Source organism: Elgaria multicarinata, chromosome 15, assembly GCF_023053635.1.
Source record: "Elgaria multicarinata webbii isolate HBS135686 ecotype San Diego chromosome 15, rElgMul1.1.pri, whole genome shotgun sequence".
Taxonomy (NCBI): domain Eukaryota; kingdom Metazoa; phylum Chordata; class Lepidosauria; order Squamata; family Anguidae; genus Elgaria; species Elgaria multicarinata.
In genome coordinates this window covers 2,886,792-2,909,817 of record NC_086185.1, presented here as the reverse complement: position 1 = coordinate 2,909,817, position 23,026 = coordinate 2,886,792, and the positions used below count along the sequence as shown (strand labels likewise).

The window sequence follows — 23,026 nt, the reverse complement described above, 5'->3', positions numbered from 1 at the left end:
AAAAACCCTGAACTGAAACATATTTCTCATACAACCACACTTCTGAGTTTTGCCAAAACATTTTGCACCCATATTTGAAACTCATTGGGCTTAAGTGCAATTAATTCTGTATTTGCTTGTGATTGCTCTGTGCCTAGAAACCCTTTCCTTTTCCAGGTGGGAAATGGCAAATCTCCACTTTTATTTCTGACAAGGGGGCACAAAAAGGCTAGTACCCTTAGAAAATGGCTAGTAGCAAGGGCCAAAACAGATGACTTGTGAACCGCCCAGATTGCTCCGGCTATTGGGCGGTATAGAAATGTAATAAATAAATAAATGACTTGGGTGTTAGGTAAAGCTGCCTTAGTGGCTTGTTTATTGCTTGTCTGTTTGCTTGCTTTTGTTTTGTTTTTGCTAGAAAGTGACATGTAAATTTTAAGAGAAATATTTATTTTTATTTGTTTATAAGAACTGGATCAGACCAAAGGCCTATTTAGTCCAGCATTCTGTTCTCACTGGCCTGGTTCAGACAACACACTAAACCATGCTGCATTGCATTCCCTTAACCATTTTGTGGTTAAGCAGCATGGTTTAGCATGTTGTCTGAACCAGGCCACTGCAGTCGACCAGTTGCCCATGGGAAACCCACAAGCAGGATATGAATGCAATAGCACCCTCCTGCTCATGATCCTCAGCAACAGGTCTACAGAAGCATACCAGCTATGACTAAGATTTATACTATGCCCTTCAATCACATTATCAGGGCATCTTACATCAAACAAACAACAAAATGTTGGGTTCTGTTGTTTCTTTAATGCACAGAGGTTGTGTGTGTTCCAAGTCTGATTGGAGCAGCAGCCCTGGGAAAGGCCAAACCCCGAATCCAAGCCAGAGTGGTACCAGATGGGGCTGAGGCACCCCAACGCTGATCGGAACAGGTCTGAAGCACTTTGTGGCACGTGGGTCCAATTTGGAGCAGTAGTGAGCCACTGTGCCCCATATGCCACAAGGCTGACCGGGAGTCACTCCCCCTCCCTCTCCTCCCTCCCATCCTCAGAACCAAATCTGAAGCAGGTCTGCTGAAGTGCCCCGAGCTAACTCAGAAGCTCATGAATCAGCCTATGAAGTAAGTTGGGGGACTGTGCACAGCCTTAGCAAATGGTTGACCCATTTCCCTGCACCATTTTCCTGTTTGGAGAGTTTTGGCTTGGAAAAAGGGTGAGTAATGGGGGACATGAGAGAGGTGTGTAATGTTATGTATGGTGTAGAGAGGAGGGTTCCCCTCCTCTCTCATAATACTAGAACCCGAGGTCATCCCAGGAAGCTGAATGGTGGGAGATTCAGGACAGATAAAAGGAAGGACTTTTTCACACAGTGCAGAGTTAAAATGTAGTGATGGCCACCACCAACTAAGAACAGCTTTAAAAGGGGATTGGACAAATTCATAGAAGATAAGGCTATCGATGGCTACTAAGGATGGCTTGGTCTACCTAAAGGACCAGAGGCAGTTTGCCTGCATGCATATGCCAGTTGCTAGAGAACATGATTGGGAGGGTGCTATTGCACTCATTCATGTCCTGCGTATGGGCTTCCCTTGGGCATCTGCTTGGTCACTGTGGGAACAGAATGCAGGACTAGATGGACTTTTGGTCTGATCTGACAGGGCTCTTCTTGTTTTTGTAATTGACAGTAAAATGCAGACATAATACAGGTCTTCCTCCTACAGCATGCAGCTAATAGCATCTTTAGTGGTTAGACAGCTGTTTTGTCTAGGGGAACAACGTGGGGACAAAAGGCTACTCCTCTAATCTACTCCACAGTTCTTTGCAGCTGCTTTAAATATTGGGGGGGCTGTTTTGCATGAACCCCTATGGAGATCTGATCATGACTCTCCAGCATCATGTGTTTGGTCCCCAAAGCTGCAATCCAAATCACTGGTAGCAAGTCCCACTCATTGGGTCTTGCTTCTGTTTAGAAACATCTAAGACTCCAGTGAAAGTTACTTCTTGTTGTAACATCTGTGATGGCTAATTGGTTCTAATATTGTTGAATGAACTCATTTTTCTTATTTCTTGTTGCTAAAGAAAATGGTGTACAACCGTATATAATTTTGGGTAGGAAAGGAAATCTAGGTATGCTTGAGCTCTCTGAAATTCTCTGAACTCCGCTTTGAATCTTGATTTGGCTTGCTCCTGTCCTTGTGTGCGACCGGATTTTTTCGTTCATTGAAAAGGGGGGGAAGTGCACATTTTTTTAAAAAAAGTGCGTACTTCCCCCCCATTGAGTAAAGTGTGAAAATGCAAACTTCTGCAAACTTGCATTTTGAAAAGGGGGGAATTTTAATAAGGATGCATTTCAACCATGTTTAAATGGTTGTTGCAGGGTAAATGAGTACCATTCAGCAGGCAGTTGAAGAGCTTTTAGCTTCATCCTTAGAATAGCGGTGTTACAAGCATGGCCCCGATTTAGTCTGGAAAACACTTGGGAGGTTATGGGATTTACTTCGGCTCTGGCTGCATTCGTTCTGTTCAGTTCCTCAGTGGTTCCCAGACTGTGAGCCAGAGCACACTGATGTGCCAAGAGGGGACGAATGGTGTGCTGGAAGGAATAAATATGTTACATTGCTGAAAGCTCTCATGTGAGACAAATGTACCCACCCATCCAGATGAGGTTGCTTGCTGTGCCTGCAGGATTCATTGCTGTGGCCTTTGTCTCCTTCCACTTGACCTTTTCTTGGGATGGGCAGTTCTGCTGCATGTCTGCATCAAGGGACCACTGATGCCTTCAGTCACTCCAGTGAGGCCAAGCACAGTTATACCTGTCCTCAGAGGAGGCAAGCCCAGAACAGAGCCGCGCTTGCGCTAGGGTGGCCATTGAGGCATCACCAAAAAAGAAAAGGGGAAAAAGAGAGGAAATATATCACCATAAAAGAGGACACCAATTTGAATAATATTTGGATATGCAAATTTATAGGTTTAGGGGAACATTCAGAAGTACTAACTGTATTTTAAATAGAAATACAAACCGGCTCTCCTTAGTGGAGTAGAATTCCTGCTCGTGTCCTGCTTTGAAGTCCCTGGTCGACAGCTGCCTGGCCACTGTGTGAACGGAATGTTGGACTTGATGGACCCTTGGTCTGATCCAGGAGGGCTCTTCTGTTCTAAAGCATTGGTGAGCAGCGTCCCTTACTCAGTCTGCTGTCCTGATGCTGCTAACTGTTGATGGGTAACTTCAAACTCCCTGCTTCACTTCCTTATGGCTCTTTGATGTTCAATCAGATTGGGACTGGATTCCTCTTCGAAAAGAGGACATTTTCAAATAGAGGACTGTCTTCTGACAGCTCTCCAAAATAGTGGACTTTCCTTTGTAAAGTAGGATACCTGGCCAGAAACACAGTGGGTGAGCTTCTCTGAAGGAAGATGGGTCGTTCTCCTACATAGTCTGTACAGCACCATGTACATAGATGGTGCTATATAAATAAATAAATAATAATAATAATAAAAATCCACCTTTTAAAGATGTCCTTAAAAGTTCATTGTAAGAGTGTAGTGTACTTCCTATGAGGGCAAGTGGAGTGTGCCTCAATAGTTTGGAAAACACTGCATTTTTCTCATTTTGTAAACGTATGCCTCTAGTTCTCATGGCTGTGCATGTAAGCTTTAAAACATGCAGGCCAAATCTCAGAAGCCAGGAGGTGGTTGCTCAGGTAGCCTCAATGATTAAGTGCTGGAGACAGCACTCAACCCTTCTGCCTCTCCAGGGCTCTCAGAAATGGAATATATTCCGCAAAGTAAACATAATATATTGAGATTGCATAATGGGGTTTTCCTGCAGAGGCTTGATTACTCTCATGTCAAATCTGGCTTTGTCTAGTATTGTGTATGCTTGGTCTTGAATATGAACAGCTCTCCAAAGTAAATCCATCTGGCATAAACCTGGTGCCATTATTTTTTCCTTAGAAGAGGTTCTCAGTAAGGCGGTCCGTACCTAACACATATCTCCAAGTAGATTGAAATAACAGGACTTGCCTATCAGAGTTCCCAAAGTATCTATTTCATAGCTGGTAATATCAAGAATACGGAATCATACATTTTTAGGGTACTTTATTGCAAAAGGTCAGCTTCTTCCCCACCCCCCCTTTTTTTTAGTGGAGGGAGGGGAATAATTGTTTAGAGCCAATAATTTGCTTGACTGCTTTAAAGAAGAAGAAGAAGAAGAAGAAGAAGAAATCCCTTGCCATTATTTATTAACATTCCAGAGGGCAACAAAGACTGATGTGTTTTGCAGGAGAGCCTGGAATAATTTTCTGGGAACAGCATCTGAAAACCGTAAAAAGGCCTATTTATATCGAGTGGAAGCTGGGGGTTACTTGCAGATGGTGTTTTATTAGAAAAATGTATTTGTTAATAAACGTAGCTTTGTACAAGATTGCTTTACAGATGTTTCTGTTTATTTTTACCTTGGGTTAAAAATCTGCTGGAGTAGTCTGTTGCAATTTGTCACCAGTATTGTTTGGCAAGGAAATAATTGCATGCAAAGAAAATAATGAGGTTGCAAAGGCAAATAAATGTGTTCACTCTCTCCCTGTCTATTAAAAACTAAAACAAATCCATTAACAAATTTGAATGAGGAGATTTAAGTCAGAATGCAGCAGAACTTTGAATGGTGTTTACAGGGTGGTGTAAATGTGGGTTAGTGAGAACTTAAGGGCTTGGGTCTAAACAAGTGTGAGCAGAAGGAAAAAATGCATTATTGCTGGTCTTGGAACTTTGGACAGGCAGTAGAGAACAGCTTCTTACAGAACAGCACTACACTTTCTTAGTACTGGTCCATGAATGCTTGTGCAAGTTCTAGAACAGAGGTAGCCCGGGGGTTGAATCTGGTCATTTGGGGGTCTCAGTCGTCTGGGATTCCCCATATCCTTTTCCCACGACTGCCAATTATTTGGTATTCTCTGGCTTCTTCGTGTTTTTTTCCCATTCTCTAAGATTGAAGTATCTCTATTATGGCTCAATTATTAGCTGTAAGATCTTCAAGCTACAATAACCTGTTGTTGTTGTTGTTGTTGTTGTTGTTGTTGTTGTTATTTTTGCCAACCCTCTTTGTCTTTGGTCCTGCCCATCACTGGGTTGTGGTCCCCAAGAGTTTCTCTCTGGCTGAATGGGGTTCCCCTCCCCTGCACTAGAGTCACAGTCCAGCACTACCAGGAATCAGTGCTGGCCCGTGAACATTGTGCAAGCACTGGAGGACATTTCCTTGCAGTGTATTAGTGCTGGCTGGACCATCAACACTCTTGCAGAAGCACTAGAGCAGCCTTCCTCAACCTGGGGCGCTCCAGATGTGTTGGACAGCATCTCCCAGAATGCCCTAGCCTGGCTGGGGCATTCTGGGAGTTGTAGTCCAACACATCTGGAGCACCCCAGATTGAGGAAGGCTGCACTAGAGGAAGGCTTCTTTCAGGACAAGGCTATGATATATTACTATTAGGCCATGAACTTTGTCCAAATGGCAGTAGAAAATGTCTCACAGTACAGCATAGCAGTGTGTGGTGGGTAGCATGACAACATGAGAAGTTTGGTCAATAAGAAATATATGTTCACCAACTGTAGCATATAAGCTGTGGTGAGCCATAAAATGTATTGAAAAGAGCCTTTAACAAATGGGAGAACTGATCTGGAATTGGGAGTTGATTTTTCTCGTGCACCATTCTTCCACTAAGTCGACGCTTTGCGCTAGCAGAAGGGCATCTTTGGATCAAAGCCACATATTTCAGGATAGAGGTCAATAAATGATCTCGTGGGAAAGTCTCTTGCGTGGGAAGGTGCACCAAAAGTTAGGGCCCAGTGACATGCTATGTTAAACCCTTGATTTGGGCCTCAGATAGTGGTGGTAGATCAAGGTGGAGATGGCAGCATAGGTGATGTTGTTTTTTAAATCCACACACACACATATTCTCTCTCTCTCTCTCTCTCTCTCTCTCTCTCTCTCTCTCTCTCTCACACACACACACACACACACACACTGTGGTCCTTATAAACACCACCCACTAAAAAAAAAAGGTTGAAAGTAAAGGAAAAAGGAAGCAGTTCTATTTCCATTTGGCAAAGCTTAGATGTCCATGCAGAAGTTATGCTCTTTACCTGTCAGAATGTATGTTCATTACAAAAATCTTTCTATCCCATCTCTTGCTTGGGGCTAAGAGCACTTTAAAACAGCAAGCCTGCTAAAATCACACCCCACAATGTTAAGACAAACAGAACCGTCTGGCAGTACCGGTGCTGGCCCCAGGGTTTTCAGGGCCCTTGGACAGGGCACCTTTGGTGGTCCCTTCCCTCACTGAGCTTACTTACTCACCACCGTTGCCGCTGGCTGATATTGTTCCTCCGTTTCTTGTCTTTGCTGCCATCCGCTTGCTTGGCAGACAGGCAGCCTGAGAGTCAGGGAGCGGCATCCGCTGGTGGTTCTTGTCACCACTACCATTGTCCGAGGCAGAGCAAGACGTGGATCAGCAAGCAATTTGCAATGGTGAGAAGGAGAAGGAGCAGCTCCAGAGGACTTCTTTCAGCGGGTCCCAGCTTGGGGGGCGGGGAGTTGAGCCCTAGGCAGGTGCCCAAGGCTGCCTACCTGTGACACCAGCCCTGGCCACTAAAGCAGACTTGGTAGGCAACAAAATGAGACACCGCACAGTGCTAGAGAGAATAAGAACATCTTTGCTTGTCAATAAAACACCTTTGGAGTGATGCCTGTTGGATGAGCAGGGGAAGGGAGTTCCAGAGACAAGGGGCCATCGCTGAAAAAGCCCCGCTTCATATCCCCACCCACTGCACAAGAGCCAGTGTGGTGTAGTGGCTAAGGTGTTGGACTGGGAGTCGGGAGATCCGGGTTCTAGTCCCCACCCGGCCATGGAAGCCCACTGGGTGACTTTGGGCCAGTCACAGACTCTCAGCCCAACTTACCTCACAGGGTTGTTGTTGTGAGGATAACATGGAGAGGAAGAGGATTATGTACACCACCTAGGGTTCCCTGAAGGAAAAAAGGCGGGATATAAATGTAATAAATAAATAAAAATAAATAAGAATTTAATGATAAGACTCGTATGGGGAAAGGCAGCCCCTTGAATCACCTGGGCCCACATTGTTTAGGGAGGTGAAGACCAAAACTAGCACTTTGAATGTTGCCCAGAAACAAATTGCTAGAGAGCGCCGTGGATCTTTCAGCAGAGGCAAGATGCACTCGGTTGCATCTTCAATCTTCATTCGGAGTTACGCCACTACATCTAACGCATATCCTTGAACACACAAGAGGTTTAGAGACCACTCTGGCTTCTGATCCACCGGCCGCTGGGCTTAAATCCACAATCTTGATATGCTTTGGTGCATTTAAGCCTTTCAGGGATCAGATGCTTACAGATTATTTCGGATACACTAACTCAGCAGGGTGTCTCTTGCACATTCCACTTGGCCGCTGAGTGAAAATTATGAAGCACACTGATTAAAGAAAAAGATTTATCTGGTCTGTAGGAACTCTGGAGCTATTCAGCAGGAAAACACATACACACGCTAGCCTTGGAAATATTCCAATATTGAATTCTTTGAAGAAGCACATGAGTTTCAGACAAGTATTTTTGAACACAAGGATCAGGGCCATCCCCGTCCCCCCCTCCGCCGCTTTAAAGGCAAGATGTAAGATTGTTTATCTTCGACAGTGGCTCTCACATTGTGCTCCAGGGCACCTTGGGGTTCCTTTGAAGCTTCCTATGCGATTTCTCATTTAGAAGATCAGTAATGGTAAATGGCTTACTTAAAAGATCGCTTGCCCGTGCAATACTTATCTTCCCCTGCAATGCACAGGCCCAGGGAATGTGTTAGAATCAGTTGGACATCATTAGAGCGCATCAGAGCACATGCTGTGGTTAATGTTTAAAACTGTCAGCAGGGGGTGCTGTTGCTTTATTTACCTGGAGACCCCGCTCTGTCTGGTTTAAAGGGCAAGCTGACAGGGTAAATAATGCCCTAGATCTTTAAAATGGGTATATTCTAAGTCACAGTCTTGAGCTTGTCCACTAGTCTGTCTGAACTATGTAATTATAAGCTACAGATTGTCTTTGGCTAATAATTTAAACATATGTTGTGTGCGTGTGCATGTGCGTGCTCTCTGTTTATCTGTTTTTACATAAATGGCTTTTTGTACATTGTATGATGTATTTTAATTGTTTTTAATTTTTGTGAACTGCCCAGGGAGCAGTATAGAATTATACCACTCCTTGGGCACTCCCAGGGGGTAGTGCAGAAATATAATGAATGAATGAATGAATAAAAAATGTGAAAGAAATTTTCAGCACCTCACTGGTTTACTTATTGCTCAAAGATGGTCTTATGAATCCCCTTGGACCTTCACAATCCTTTTTGTCAGGTCTGCCTCCTTATCTCTGGGAGCAGCATCAAGTGAGTGTAGATCATTATACTTCATAATATATAGGAAGCAATCAGACACTGAACATCCAGCGAAATGTGCAAAGCTAAAAGTCCCATAATGCTTCTGTCACCACCCACTTAAGCAATGAAAGATGGAGGCTTCTCTTGACATTCCGTCTAAGAAAATATTTTGACAGGTTCAGTGTACAGTGAAATGATAAGCTTTTGTTATATGCGTTTCAAATCATCCCCTTATCACAGGATATATTGATTAGCTTAGTACTTCCTCAGCAAGCTATAAAAAAAAAGGACCTGCACTCTTTCTGGATTAAAGAGCACGAAAAATTGACAGGTAGATAACCATATTGATTCAACCCGAGCAGTAAATGCTAGGAGCTTTGTATATGACTTATAAAATTTTACAGGCACGGTCAGTTCAAGAGGTTTGTATTTTTTTAATTGAATGGAGGGACAAACGGGTTGGGGGGGGGAAGACTGAGTTAACTAATTCCTCATTTTACGTTGATTTGCCAAATAACATTACATTATGTCCTCTGTTTGCGGGTGGATCTTTCATTCCATATTTAAGCCTCCCCTTTGCTTTTAAAAACTTCAGAGGAAAAGAATAATGGAGTGGAACAAGCATTAGGCTGAAATCCCTTCTCCCGGTTCATATTTCAAATAAAAGAAAACAACTAAGCCAAAACCAAACCCAGGGCTTGGTTGTTCAAGCCGTGTTACAAGGCTTGGCCATGTGGTTTGTATTTGTAAATACTGTGAGAAGTATTGCTTTTGCAATACTTCTTAATGAAGGCCATATGACAGGGCTCATCAGCAAGAGACCTCTTGCTGCAGATGGAACTCCCTTTGTGTAGCGCTGCTTGGCTGAGTCCCATTTCATGGGCTCAGGCCTCTAGGTAGCACCACCCAGGCCCGAATGGACCCAGTTGTCAGGGCTGAGCGACAGGCAATATTCAGAGGAACCAGGAATCAGGAATCGAGAGTCAGGAGTTGTGCCAGTGTCATAATTCCCAGCCCTCAGACCTTCCAGTATGCAGCTAGAGATTCTGATGAGGACAAGGCACAGGGGACTTCTCCAGGGGTAGAAATTGGCTCCTTTGGGGCCCTGATGCCAGAGGACACGGTCCTGACATTCTTCAAGGCCACCCCCACCCCCGCCACAACATACAACTATATTAGAATCATAGAATAGTAGAGTTGGAAGGGGTCTAAAAGGCCATCGAGTCCAACCCCCTGCTCAATGCAGGAATCCACCCTAAAGTAGGGTGACCATATGAAAAGGAGGACAGGGCTCCTGTATCTTTAACAGTTGCATAGAAAAGGGAATTTCAGCAGGTGTCATTTGTATATAAGGGGAACCTGGTGAAATTTCCTCTTCATCACACCAGTTAAAGCTGCAGGTGCCCTGCCCTCTTTTAAATCTGGTCACTCTAGTATAGCTCCTGCACTTTCACTGTTGTGATGAAGAGGGAATTTCATGAGGTTCCCCATATATACAAATGACACCTGCTGAAATTCTCTTTTCTATGCAACTGTTAAAGGCACAGGAGCCCTGTCCTCCTTTTCATATGGTCACCCTACCCTAAAGCATCCCTGACAGATGGTTGTCCAGCTGCCTCTTGAAGGCTTCTAGGGTGGGAGAGACCACAACCTCCCTAGGTAACTGATTCCATTGTCGTACTGCTCCAGGAAGTCTAGAAGAGCCAGAGACGACCACATTACATGTCTTATCAACTTACATCCATCTAAAGCAAAATCTGTCCCCTTATTTCTGTCACTAGCATGCTGGAACCCTTGTCATCAGAAGCAGACATACAATATCATCTGAATCAGACCTGAATTTCTCTTTGGCAACACATGTGCAGGTGACTTCATTATACTAGGGCTGCCGCAGGAATGCATTAGGGGGAGGGTAGACCTGGCTGAGCTTTCAGCAGCTTGCCCCCCCCCCCAAGACTTTGGTTCACTTTTCCACCAGCTAGTCTAATAAAATCTGCATAGAATCAGGACAGCTCACAGATTTTTGGTGTGTGTGTGTTTTAAATATAAATTTGTACAAATTGCAGTTGCATTTTGCATAATACATGCAAATTCAGTATACTTATTTGCCATGGCAAATATTCCATTGCTTGGTGCTTTCATTTGCTAACTGTGCCCATGCCCACCAACAGCTTACTGGGCCTCATCCAACTCCATCCTTGGACTTAAAAAACTGATTCTTTCATTTCTGTCTTCCAACATCTTCACATTGTATATACAGAACACGTACCAGCAGAAACACAGCCAGTGTCTGCTTCAAAAAGCTTCCATATTGGGAGGGGAAAGTCACATGACATTACTCCAGCATATTGGGAAAATAATCAAAATGGTGGACAGCTTCCCAAAGTTAGCCCTCCCTGCCTCCAGTTGCTGCTCCTTCCTTGCCGCCCACCTGCTCTCCTAGGTGACTGACACCAAACTTGCTTCCCCTTCTATGGCTCTTCTGCAGCCTGTATTTCTCTAGGCTCTCCTGCTGATACTCATAAATAAGGTCAGCCCAAATGTATTTTAGTAATGGCACCTCCTGCTGTTCTCCCTGCTCCAGTTCCTCGAAATAAGTCCATGCGATTATGTTCCCCAGATGTGTAAACCCATCATAGATGCGCAGGGAGTGACACTTCAAGCCATTGGACAAATAAGTAGTCATATCTGCTGTTAGCGACTTCAATTTACATATGCCTCTGTTTTCAAATGTAAACACTGCGATCGTTATTTTCCTTAATATGTAAAGTAGGGTTTTCTTAATAAAACCAGCATGATGTCTTCTTAATGGAATTGGTGAATTTCCCCAACTGTTTGTTTCTTTTCATTTAAAGTAGTGGTTGCACAGCGCTTCTGGGTTGAGGACTTTGAAACCCAGATGGAGATGGTCCATGTCCATCTGCCTCAATGCATAAGTAGGGCTGGCTTCCTGGGAGGGGAGGAGGAGGGCATATCTTTGAAATATGAAGACTTATGTTCGATAATTTTATTTTATTTTTGCCTCTTACTCCCAGTTGCTGCTGAGATATAGCTTTGTTGCTGTAGTTTATGAGCAGTCCGCGGCTTTTTCAGAACCGTGTCCTTCTAAATTAAACTCCCTGCTACCATCTCCCTCCCTCAACTATAGTCCATATTGCAAAGAACAAGATTTCAAGCATAACTATCAATACTGCCCTGAATTTTCGTGAGGTTTGATTTTTCACTGTGCAAGTTGCCTTTTGGGCATGCCTCTAAAAGTTTTCCTATCCCATTTCTTCACACTTTTTTCTTATTGCTCCCATTCTCAGGCCTGTTGGGTGCCATTTGTCTGCACATGACAGGTCTTCTTCACTGTCTAATCCCAGCCAATCAGGGTTCATGTAGTGAATATGATGACACCACAAGACCACGTCACCAATAAAATCTGGTCGCATATCAATATCAATAAGGGAAAATAAAGCCTCTCCCTGACAGTCCCTATCTTGCCTCAGTTATATCTCTTGTGTCCTATCTACTACTGTCCTAAATGTGTGGAGGAATGCACTCTGTTACTTCCCCGACTAAAGTCCCAAATCCACATCATTTTTATCCAAACACACACACACACACACACACACACATACACACATGATTTGGAGGTCCTCCTTGAAGTGTCCTACATTCAAGGATTAGGCACGTGGTGATCAGAGAGAGGACCTTTTCAGTGGTGGCCCCCCGATAATGGAATACAGTCCCCAGACATACTCTGCAGGCACACCAATGCTTTTATCATTCAAACAACATGCTGAGACCTTTTTATTCTTCATATGCTTTTGTGTAGGCAATCAGTACCTAAACCTTTTATTGGTCTGTTCTTCAAACCACCAACCACCAATCTTAGGCCTAATCTACACCAAGCAGGATATTGCACTATTAAAGCGGTATAAAAGCGGTATATAAAAGGTAGGAGCCACACGACTGCTTTATAGCAGTATTGAAGTGCCCTGACAACCATTGGGGCCCATTGACACATACCATATACCGCTTTCATACTGCTATATCCTGCTTGGTGTGGCTCCTGCCTTTTAGATACTGCTTTCATAGTGCAATATCCTGCTTGGTATAGATTAGGCCTTAGACTTTTGCTCTTGTCCATGCTATTTTGTAATCTATTTTTGTTGTGTTTATATTATTTTATAAAGATATATATATATATATATATATATATATATATATATATATATGAGACAATCACTCTAAATGTTTGAATAGGAAATAGGCAAATATTGTAATTAAATAAATGCAATTAAATACGTTCTTTGAGTCAAACTAAGCAGAAAGGGATCCACTTTCTCCAAAGTTTTCAGAAACCAATCCATGTGAAAATGACCTAGCTAAGACGCATTCCAGAATTAACACTCAGGAGATTAAAACGATGTCCCTGCTAGATCGGAGTGAGCATTTATAACGCTCCTCTTGCACAGTTCTTCAACTGTCCCAGAAGCCTGCTCTGGGTGGGGCGGTGGGGGGCATGAATGGAGGGCTTAACAAACACTAGAGCTGCTTCCATCTTCATACATAATAAACACAGCTTCTGTAAATAACTCTTTTTATCTGTCAAACATTGTAGGCACATACGCCACGGTGATTGTCACAGGGGTCGTAAATAAACAATGCATCTGTCTGCACGTTGATCATGTTTGGTTTTAAAACATCCATGCGGGGTGGGGTGGGGGAATAGAAGCAAGCCCATTTCGTTCACAAAATGAAATTTTTGACACTCTGTGTTAAAATATTTAAAATATGTGCTGCTGGTGGCGGTGGTGGAGGAGGAGGAGAAAGAGGAGGACACAGCAGCCAGAAGGCATCAGAAGTTATGGAAGAGCCAAGGAAATGCTTTAAACTTAAATCAGGGTTCCTGAACGTCAGGCTTGGGGGCAAAATCTTACCCCCCAGGGTTCCCCAGAAGCCCTGGTCCATCCCCCTTTCCCCAACTATCAATTGAAAGGAGATTTCCCAACTTTTGTGCTGTCTTTCCCCCAATGAAATGCTTTCCCTAAGGCCTTAGTTAGTAACAGTAGCAGCTTTAGGCTAAAGCACGCTGATACTTCTTGCATATATTTGAACATATGCCTTTACCTTCAGTGCCACCCACTCCGTAGAGCCAATGTAACATAGTGCAGCCTTCCCCAAATAGCGGATGCCCTCTAGATATTTTGGACTAGAACTCCCAACACTCCTGCCCACTGGCCGTACTGGCTGTGGATGATGGGACTTAAAGTCATCTGGAGTGAATAGAATTTTAAGTCTTGGATCAAAGAGTTCTGCGTTCGGTTCCCTGTTGAGCCATGAAGCTTGCTCAATGGCCTTGGGCCAGTCGCTCTAACTCCGCCTAATCTGCCTCACAGGGTTGTTGTTAGGATTAAATAGGGGCAAACCTTTCATGAATATGAATCAGAACTCACTGGGTGGAGGGGAGATAGTCATATGTTAGCCAGGGTCAACTAAATGTGTTCTGACTTGGAATCTATCTCAGATAGATAGATAGATAGATAGATAGATTATCTAGGGAATGGAGGAGAGATTCAGACTGGCACTATGGGATGGTGATCAACCTTTTCTTTCGTCCTGCACTGTTTTCCTGCTTAATATGCCCGTGCCTAGGTCCTTTTTTTTTTTTTTTTTTTTTTTTTTACTATTATTACCACCTTGGGGAAATTAGCTTTTCGGTGGGAGAGAGGAGATTTTCAATGGAAAAAGCACAGGAGGAAAGGTTAAAAACTCCTTCCCCTCTTCCATACATCACCATCCCGAATCGAAGCTGCCTCTAGGGTACCCAGGTGTCCTCTTTACAGAGGACAGTCTTTTTTTTGCAGGCCTGGCCTGTCTAATTCCACTTCAAAGATAAAGAACATAGGGCAGCAGACTGAATGGGAAGGCACACAGGTCACCTTTTCACAGTCTCTTGCGCAATGGTATTTCAATTTAAATTGTCATAATTGTTTCCAAATTTGCATCTATTCATATAAGTTATCATATGCGAAGTTTATGCAAAGTTGTGTCCTCTTTTGTCCTTCTTTTGGGGGGGGTTATGATGATGTGTTTCTTCTTTCCATAAATGGCCACCCTTGGCTGCCTCCTCGTTGCCTCTGGCCCAGCTGGACTCTGACACAATTCAAATTGATCAAACTGTTGCGTATATCCCCTGATATTAGAAGCCAAGCACCACGTCGGCATGCAGCCTTCGATAGGCAATGTCTGGACTGCTTTGTAAACATGCAAGTTACAAGTTGTATGGAAGGGATATGGAAAGCTGGTCACACTCTTGCACCCAGGGTTTCGTTTGCTGCTGGGCTTTAAAGGTAGATCAGATTCAAAGAGGTGTCCACTAGCTGCTGAGAAGCAAAGTTCTTTATAAGTTGTCTCATCAGCCAAACTAATTTCTTCCAACTAAAAGAGAACAACATTACTTCTGTTGCTGTGTTGCTTTTATAAAAAACCACAACACCCCACAAGCATTTCCTCTTTACCGCCCCCACCCCATCCATTCCACTAAACGATTCTCTGATTTCATTCTTGGTCCTTTGATGTGGGCCATTTATGTCACAACCTGATACAGTTAACATTCCGGACATAAGATATGGTTAAATCCATGGCTTTCATCTCTCGACGAGGAAAAGTGACACTCCGTCCTGTGTCTGTTAAGAGATATGCTCATTTTTAATTCAGTGCACCGTTTCCAACCGCCTCTCTCTGCCAGCTAGCTGGGGCTTCAGAAACAAACTCAAAGCTGCCCTGCTTACTGCCAGAGTCCGATTTGAGCCGGATGTTTCCTCAGTCGTTTTGCATGCCCCTGACATTTTTGTTTCATGTAATGAGAGGTTACAAGCCAATGTGTTTGAAGTTTTGAAGATTTGCCTTGGTGGGGTGAGATGGATGCTCCAGGATGGATCTTCCAGCATTGCGTGCATCTGTTGGGTACTAAACAGAAGCATGGATGGTGGCATATCATGTTGTATGAACCCAGCCATTGTCCATAAGCATTTATTCTGCTTGTAAACGATGACTGAGTTCAGATAACATGACAGCCTATACTCAAGGTTGAGAATGGGTTGAGTGTGGGTTGTTGCTGAGCCATGGGTTGTTGTTGAACCATGTGTTCTTGTGTTCTGTGAATTGAGACACACTAACAAACAATGGTTTGTTAATTACAAACATCCCACAGTTCACAACTCAAAAACAAACCATGGGTTCTCTTTGTGGGTTGTTTGTGGTTAACAAACCATGGCTTGTTAGCATGGCTGGGTTCACAGAATGCAACAATCCATGGTTCAACAACAACCCACACTCAACCCATACTCAATCTTCAGTGGGGGTTGTTATGCCATGTGAACCCAGACATTGACTTTTAAATGAGATGGATGATCTGGAGACAATGAGGTGCCCTGCTAGGTAGCCCTGCCCTGCCCTGCCCTGCCGTATCTTCCCAGTTCCTAGACTCAAAAGAGGCTCTGTAGGGTTTCACAACCATGTGATCAGCCTCTTCCAAGGGGAAATTTCGATCACAGTCCATGCTAATAATCTGTTCTTAATGCATCGATTAATCAGGGCTAGTAATTGTTTGATGCACCCAGCTTTATTTAACATAGACCTGTACTCTCACAGGACTGGGGCCAAAGTTAAAAAATGAAATAAATGCATCTTCGCTTCTCCATGACATTTATGTTGCGGAAAGCTGCTGTGTGTGGAAAGGCTCTTTTCCTTTGACATTGTCTGATAAATCCCTGTTAACTGGTGCCTTTGAAAGCGTAGGGAAACTATACGGGAGCGATCATTGCTCAACCCGTTTTAAACAGCGCCGCTAGAAAGAGGATTCCAGCGTAGGCACCTCCCGATAATGGCATTTCCATAGGTGCTTAAGTTCAAATTAACTGTTCTAAAAACCCAAATTAGAGTCAAAGAGGATGCGAGCCAATTTACTCGGCCCAACAATCATGGGCGATGAAAAGTGTTCTGCTAGATTGCTGCTTAAATCGTATCCCCGTGGCTGCCTCGGTGGGAGAGCAGTGCAGAATAATAATAGCCAGCAGCTAAATGTAATTTAATTATTAGGTTTTTGCATTCGTTCGCTCTTGCATTGTTTAAAAGGAAACTTTTATTTTCTCCTTCCACCAGGTGTACAATGCTCAGCCAGCCTTAGGAACCTTTGTGAAACTTCGGCGGCCGGGGTGGGGGGTGGGGAAGAGAGAATAAAGGGTGGATGTAATGGTGGCACTTAAAATGAGCTGCGCTCTCCTTGTTGAGTGCTAAATGTGGCCAAAGGGTGGCGAGTCCATTTTCACTTTGTCATTTTGTCCTCCGTTTGTATTTTGGTGGCAGGTAGCAGTCCCAAAAGTATAGCAATGGAAAAAAACCAGAGTCTGGGTTACTCTTGCAATCAAGTGTTGATGCAATATGTTGCATCTTTTTGACCTCACAAAAACATCATGGGAGAGGACACTGCAGTGTCTACATTGGGATGGTGCAAACCTGAGCCCAAGATCTGATGAATACATCGGATGGGCTCAAGCCAGCCCTACCATTAGGCAGAGTGAAGTAGTCATCTTGGGGAGAAAGTGATGGGAGGGGGCAGCAAGGTGTTGGGGGAGAGAGCTGGGGGAGTCATGCTGCCTGCACTGGGCCCCCTAAACTAAACTAGCCTGCTGCCTTCAGATATGGTGGAGGATGCAGTACCATTGCCAGTATTGAAGTAAAATCCAACTTCCTCTTCAGTCAGCTTTATATGGAACGGTAGGGGGGCATCATCATGTCTTTCACCTCAAGCAGCAAAATGTCGTGGGCCATTCCTGGATGAATCCATTCAGAAGTGATTTGTCCCCAGGTTTCTCATAGACGAGCCTGACCTCCCAATATCCTTCATTGTCTGTATTGTATTTGTGTTCCTTGCTTCTACCATGGGTCTCACCTTAAACGCTAACGTTTATTCTGACATTACTTAGATTCCACTTTGTGTATTGCAGTAGATATATAAAGGGATTTGACCACCTAGTTACTGAAACATGCAATGAAAAGATCCAGCGGGTAGAGCAGAGCAAAGACGGCATCCCTAAATATTCCACTTCATTTGAGGGACAGAAAAATTGGATTTGGGGACGTTCTGGCAAACATGAATCTAGAGACAAATAATTCTCCAAAGAGAAAATTGTCAGAAATGATGGCAAAAATCTGCTTGTACTGAAGCAAACAAAATTGCTATTTCAGACTAGTGGGTGAAAGAAGCGATGGGCCTAGAGAGGAAGATTTGAAGGAGCTTGGATCAAGGCGCCTGTTTCCTTCTATGGTATTGAATACGCTGTTTCCACCTGGTTTGCTGGTGGGGAAACTGGGGAAGGGATTCTTTACTAAATGTTCTCCAGCCTGTCCCCCCCAGCCTCTCCAAGTGATTATCCAGTGGTTTGGTAGGATCCCCCACCCAAAAGAAAATTCTCAGAGTATTTCTCAAAATATTCTTTTCTGAAAATGGTTGTCAGGCTGATCTCTGTGTGTGTGTGTGTGTGTGTGTGTGTGTGTGTGTGTGAGAGAGAGAGAGAGAGAGAGAGAGAGAGAGAGAGAGAGAGAATGCTGAAAGTTGTGTGGTATACACCAGAACTGTATAGGTAGACTGGAAAAATAGCAATGCCAGCTGTCAACAGAAAAGCAACATGGAAGGAAAAGAAAAATAGGCCAGAGTGACTTGTTTGCTCTTTACACGGCCATGGTTGATTGGTTATTCTCATCACCCTTTGTTTAAAATCATTTTGGAATTAATTGGCATTCATTAGCATGAGTCTTTGTAGCAGAATTGCAGAAACAGTCATTAATGTAGCTAATAAACATTTAAAAAAAAGAAAGGGAAAAAGATCCCATTACCAGGTCCCTACAGGCTGTTAACTAACATTTTGAATAAGAATACATAAACATAAATTAAACGTTTTTTACAAAGTGCTAAGAATGTGAGGGTTTAGAATGGTGTCTTGCAGTAAAGTAACACTTTATAATGTTTGACATATGTGGGCGTGGGTGGGTTCCCCCCCCCCCCCAAGTAGGCATAGTCCACAGAGATGACACCTCTCTGGGTTTCTTGGGAAATTAGTTTTAAATCATTTTTGGAATACAGGCATGGTCCATTTGCTACAAGTTGAACATTGTGGGTTCTAATCCCCATCTGCAGTGAGTTGAGGATGATAATTGATCCAATGTTGCAACAATTTGCTGCACATTCCAGACAATCATAATTACTTATTTGTTCTTTGTTTAATACATTGATCAGCTGCTTTTCAACAACAACAAAAAGTCTCTCAGTGACTTAGGGTACAAGAATGCCATATTAAACTTCATAACTTTTATTCAGTGTAAAATACAATATTGAAAAGAGAGAGAAAAAAGATTAACACCTCCAACTAAGATTAAGATAAAAATAGTAGGATACATTGAAATTGTTAGTGGTCTAAATGGTTACTTAGTTATCTCATGGTGGATGGTCTCAGAACCCAACCAAGGATGATGATGATGATGATGATGATGATGATGATGATGACTTTACTAGCTATGAAAAGGTACATAGTCAATGAATTTTTACGTCTGGTGAGCACTTGTCTGTCATCACCAATGATGCTGGATCTATTATCTGCAGATAATCTGCAAATAAGGTCAAAGCTATTAACATGCATTATGCAAATTGAATTTGATTCACCAGCCGAATGACCCATTCAAGTCCCATACTGCTCCCAGTGGGCTCTTGGCACACTGGACATCTTTCCCACAATCCTCTGGTTCTGGGAAATATGTGGAGGGACACTAAAATGCACAGAACACCTTTTTGCCAACAGGAGGTAGAATTGAGGACATGGTTATTTCACGGCATCGGGCTGCCAATGCAGAGCAGTCCCTGACTTCGCAGAGTGGTCTCCAATGCGTGCGCTTCTGAGAATTGGAATCATAGAATAGTAGAATTGGAAGGGGCCTATAAGGCCATCAAGTCCAACCCCCTGCTCAATGCAGGAATCCACCCTAAAGCATCCCTGACAGATGGTTGTCCAGCAGCCTCTTGAAGGCCTCTAGTGTGGGAGAGCCCACAACATCCGAACATCCCTAACTGATTCTATTGTTGTACTGCTCTAACAGTCAGGAAGTTTTTCCTGATGTCCAGCTGGAATCTGGCTTCCTGTACCTTGAGCCCATTATTCCGTGTCCTGCACTCTGGGATGACCGAGAAGAGATCATCCCAGATTGATTGGGATTGGGACTATGTACCATAATCAATCACAGATTGATTATGGTACATCAACTGTAACATAATCATTCATATAGTGGCAAAGAGGTTGAGTTGAGAAACTTAAGATAATGATTAGGAGACCTTAGGTTAGCCCATCTGCAATATTCTAATGCTGTTCTGAAGTTTTCACTTAGAACTCTTTTAGCAATTTGGGTGAGGGGGGAGTGGAGAGGGGGGAGTGAGCAAAAGGCAAAGGAGAAAACTAAACTTGGAGAGCAGACGAAAGTTTCTCAAGTTTATTTATTTATTTATTTATTTCATTTCTATACTGCCTTGTGTGGCACAGAGCAGTAAAGCAGCAGTTACTGCAGCCGAAACTCTCCCCACGGCCTGAGTTCGATCCCAGTGGAAGCTGGTTTCAGGTAGCCGGCTCAGGTCAACTCAGCCCTCCATCCTCCCGAGGTTGGTAAAATGAGTACCCAGTTAGCTGGGGGAAAGGTAATAACGGCTGGGGAAGGCAACGGCAAACCACCCCGCTATAAGGCCTGCCAAGAAAACGTCAGCGAAAGCTGGCGTCCCTCCAAGAGTCAGTAATGACTCAGTGCTTGCACGAGAGGTTCCTTTCCTTTCTATACCGCCCAATAGCCGGAACTCTCTGGGCTGTTTCAGAGTCAGGTTGCCCCTTTAGATTTTCTTGGACACTTCAAGCACCACTAAGCAGTTGTAGCTGGAAGCCACCTGGGCTGCCATCTTCTCCCACAATATCCTTAATGGTAAAGCTATAGGTCCTATCATTCCTCACCATTGGATAACTTGACTAGAGCTGATGGGAATTGTAGGCTAGAACATCTGGACAGCCACAAGTTGCCCACCGTTGGTCTAAGGATTACTGCGATAAAATATGTGAAGCACGTTGCACACTCAGAAGAGCTATGTAAGTGCTAAGCTATGAAATGCTCACCAAGAGAAGCCTGCCTGGCCTCATCATTGCTTTGCTTCGAGCAGTGGGTGAGAATTGGCTGCGTTGTAGGGCGTTGTGTCTGCACGGAGACTGAATATATTGTTTAGTGTTACTGTGCATGGGGTGATTATAGATTGACACACCGCAAGTAGTTCTTTCTGCTGTGGTTTCTGTCAGATATCGTGATGCTGGTCTCTTCACCTGTGCTTCTGGCGGCTTCCGGTGCACCAGAAGGCAGAGGGCTGTTGCTCTCAGCTTCGCCTGTGTCCTCTGAGTTTCCAGTACTCAGGGGAGGCAGAGGCTTTACACTTTTACTTTAGCTTTGTTTTCAGTTGTTTGCAATAGTTTGTTTCTGTGTTGGTCGCCATTTGGGGGATATTTTTGATGGAAAGTTAGAGTGTCATTATTTTAACAACTAAAAAGTCAGGGCAGCATTATTACATGGAGCGATCCCAGATACATGTGCTTTTCCCCTCTGAAAAAACAATGTCCCATTTATATCCTGCCCCTTCCTCCCAAAAGCACAGGTGGCGTAATGAGATCTCCCGTACTTAATCAGCACAACAACCCTGTATGGTAGGTTTGGCTGAGAAATACTAATTGGTCCAGTGTTACCCAATGAGCTTCATGCCTGAGAGTGGGGATTTGAACGTGGTTCTTCCCCCCCCCCCCCGGCATTTGAAAGCCAACGTTTTATCTGCACCAGAAATCAAGCAGGTATGTCTGACATTATGTGTGCCTCAGTGTTACATGCCACTTTTCTGTTTCCAACATTTGTCAATTAATGGAATGAAAAACTTTAGAATCAAAATGGGATACAGAATTTCCTCATCTTCAGAATTTGCAGATGAGGAAGATTTTACCCAAAACAATTAAAATCCAGCAAGGAACAAAGACCTAGTGAAAGACGCCTTATTCTCAATGCTTACTTATGGATGGGCCCAAATAAACTGTTTTAGACACCCCTGAACAATGAAAAGTGACCCACCATTGGGTCTTTTATCCCTTTTAATTTATTTTTGATGCCTCATGTGCAGTTCCTGAATATCTTTTGTGAGTCGTAATAAAATAGCCGCAGTGCAATTTTGCATGTATGTCAAGCAGTGCGTGACCTGATATGCAAATTTAATACCAAGGTGCCAAAATGGAATTCATAATGTTTCGCATCTACTGAGCTGTTTAAAGCAGTTTAGAAATCAATGAATATGTAATATGAAGGTGATAAGACCTAAATAAAAACCCTATTTATCTACTATGAAAAAGTATTTATACACAGAATATTTAGCACAAGCAGAAAAATGGACAGAGTTTCCAATTATATGGTTTGCATAAACAAATGCTAAATCGTGTGCTGGGAATAAATAGCTGTTCAGCGAGTTCCTTTGCATTATATAGTCTCAGATGCTGGAAATATTTACCGGTGTATCGCCTTGTTTATATGTATATAAACCAAACCACTAAAATGAAAGCGCCTTTGAAGGGAAAACCTCTTTGAGGTCACTTATTTATTTTTAATTTGGAGTATATAGGGTGCTTCATTACGGGTTTGTGTTACAGGTTTCCAGGTTATTAAAGATCAGTGAAATAAGATACACTTTTATGAAGTCTTGCGGTTCATGATAAAATGAGAGGCATAAATTCAACTGACAGCAACAAATAAATAACAATTGTTCAGGTGCATTCCATCTGTTTACCATAACATAAAAATGTATATTATACACACACACACACACACACCCAAACACCCAAAAGGACTTAAGTTTCTGAAATCTTGACTGACTCAATTAATTGGATATTCTGTACAGAATTTCTGCTAGCACTGCTCCACCACGCTTTCCATTCCTGGAGTCCACAGATGCCAGGGACTCTGTGTTGATAGTCTGAATACTGGCGGATCTTGCTTTTGACTTGGGCCCTGACTCTGCTCACATTGGTGGAAGCTTTCTCTGAGCAGAGGTCAGCTCACAAGGCACTGCCCACAGCAGAAGTGTGTGTCTGGGGAGTTCTCTTGCGTTGCCACCAAACATGCCTCTGATGGTGGTGATGGTCTCAAAACAAGGGCCTCTCCAGAAGAGCTTACGGACAGGGCAGGCTCGTATGTGAGAAGGTGGTCTTTCTCTCATCCATGAGGGAAAGTTGTGCGTGCAATTTTCCTGTTCAGTTGCATCCGATTAGCACTATTTCTGTATTTGTGCAAAACAAACCAAGATTGTAAACACTCACAGAAATTGAGGAGAGAGAGAAAAATCAAGCTGATGTTCGGAGAATCTGGGTGAATGCGAACATTGCTTATTTGCCTCTCCCTGTCGTCAGGCTGTGGTGAACCTTGAGGGGGAGGCCTCAAAAATAGCCCAAAGATGACAAAGTAGGCAGAGGGCCTTTTTTTGGGGGAGGGGAGAAACAACAGAAATTGGGGAG

The 23,026-nt window shown here is 43.5% G+C and overlaps 1 protein-coding gene across 1 annotated transcript in view; it reads left to right on the top strand.

Moving 5' to 3' along the window:
* The window catches only part of AFF2 (ALF transcription elongation factor 2), a 392,460-nt gene that overhangs the window by 129,850 nt on the left and 239,584 nt on the right, over positions 1 to 23,026 (top strand). The window lies entirely within an intron of this gene.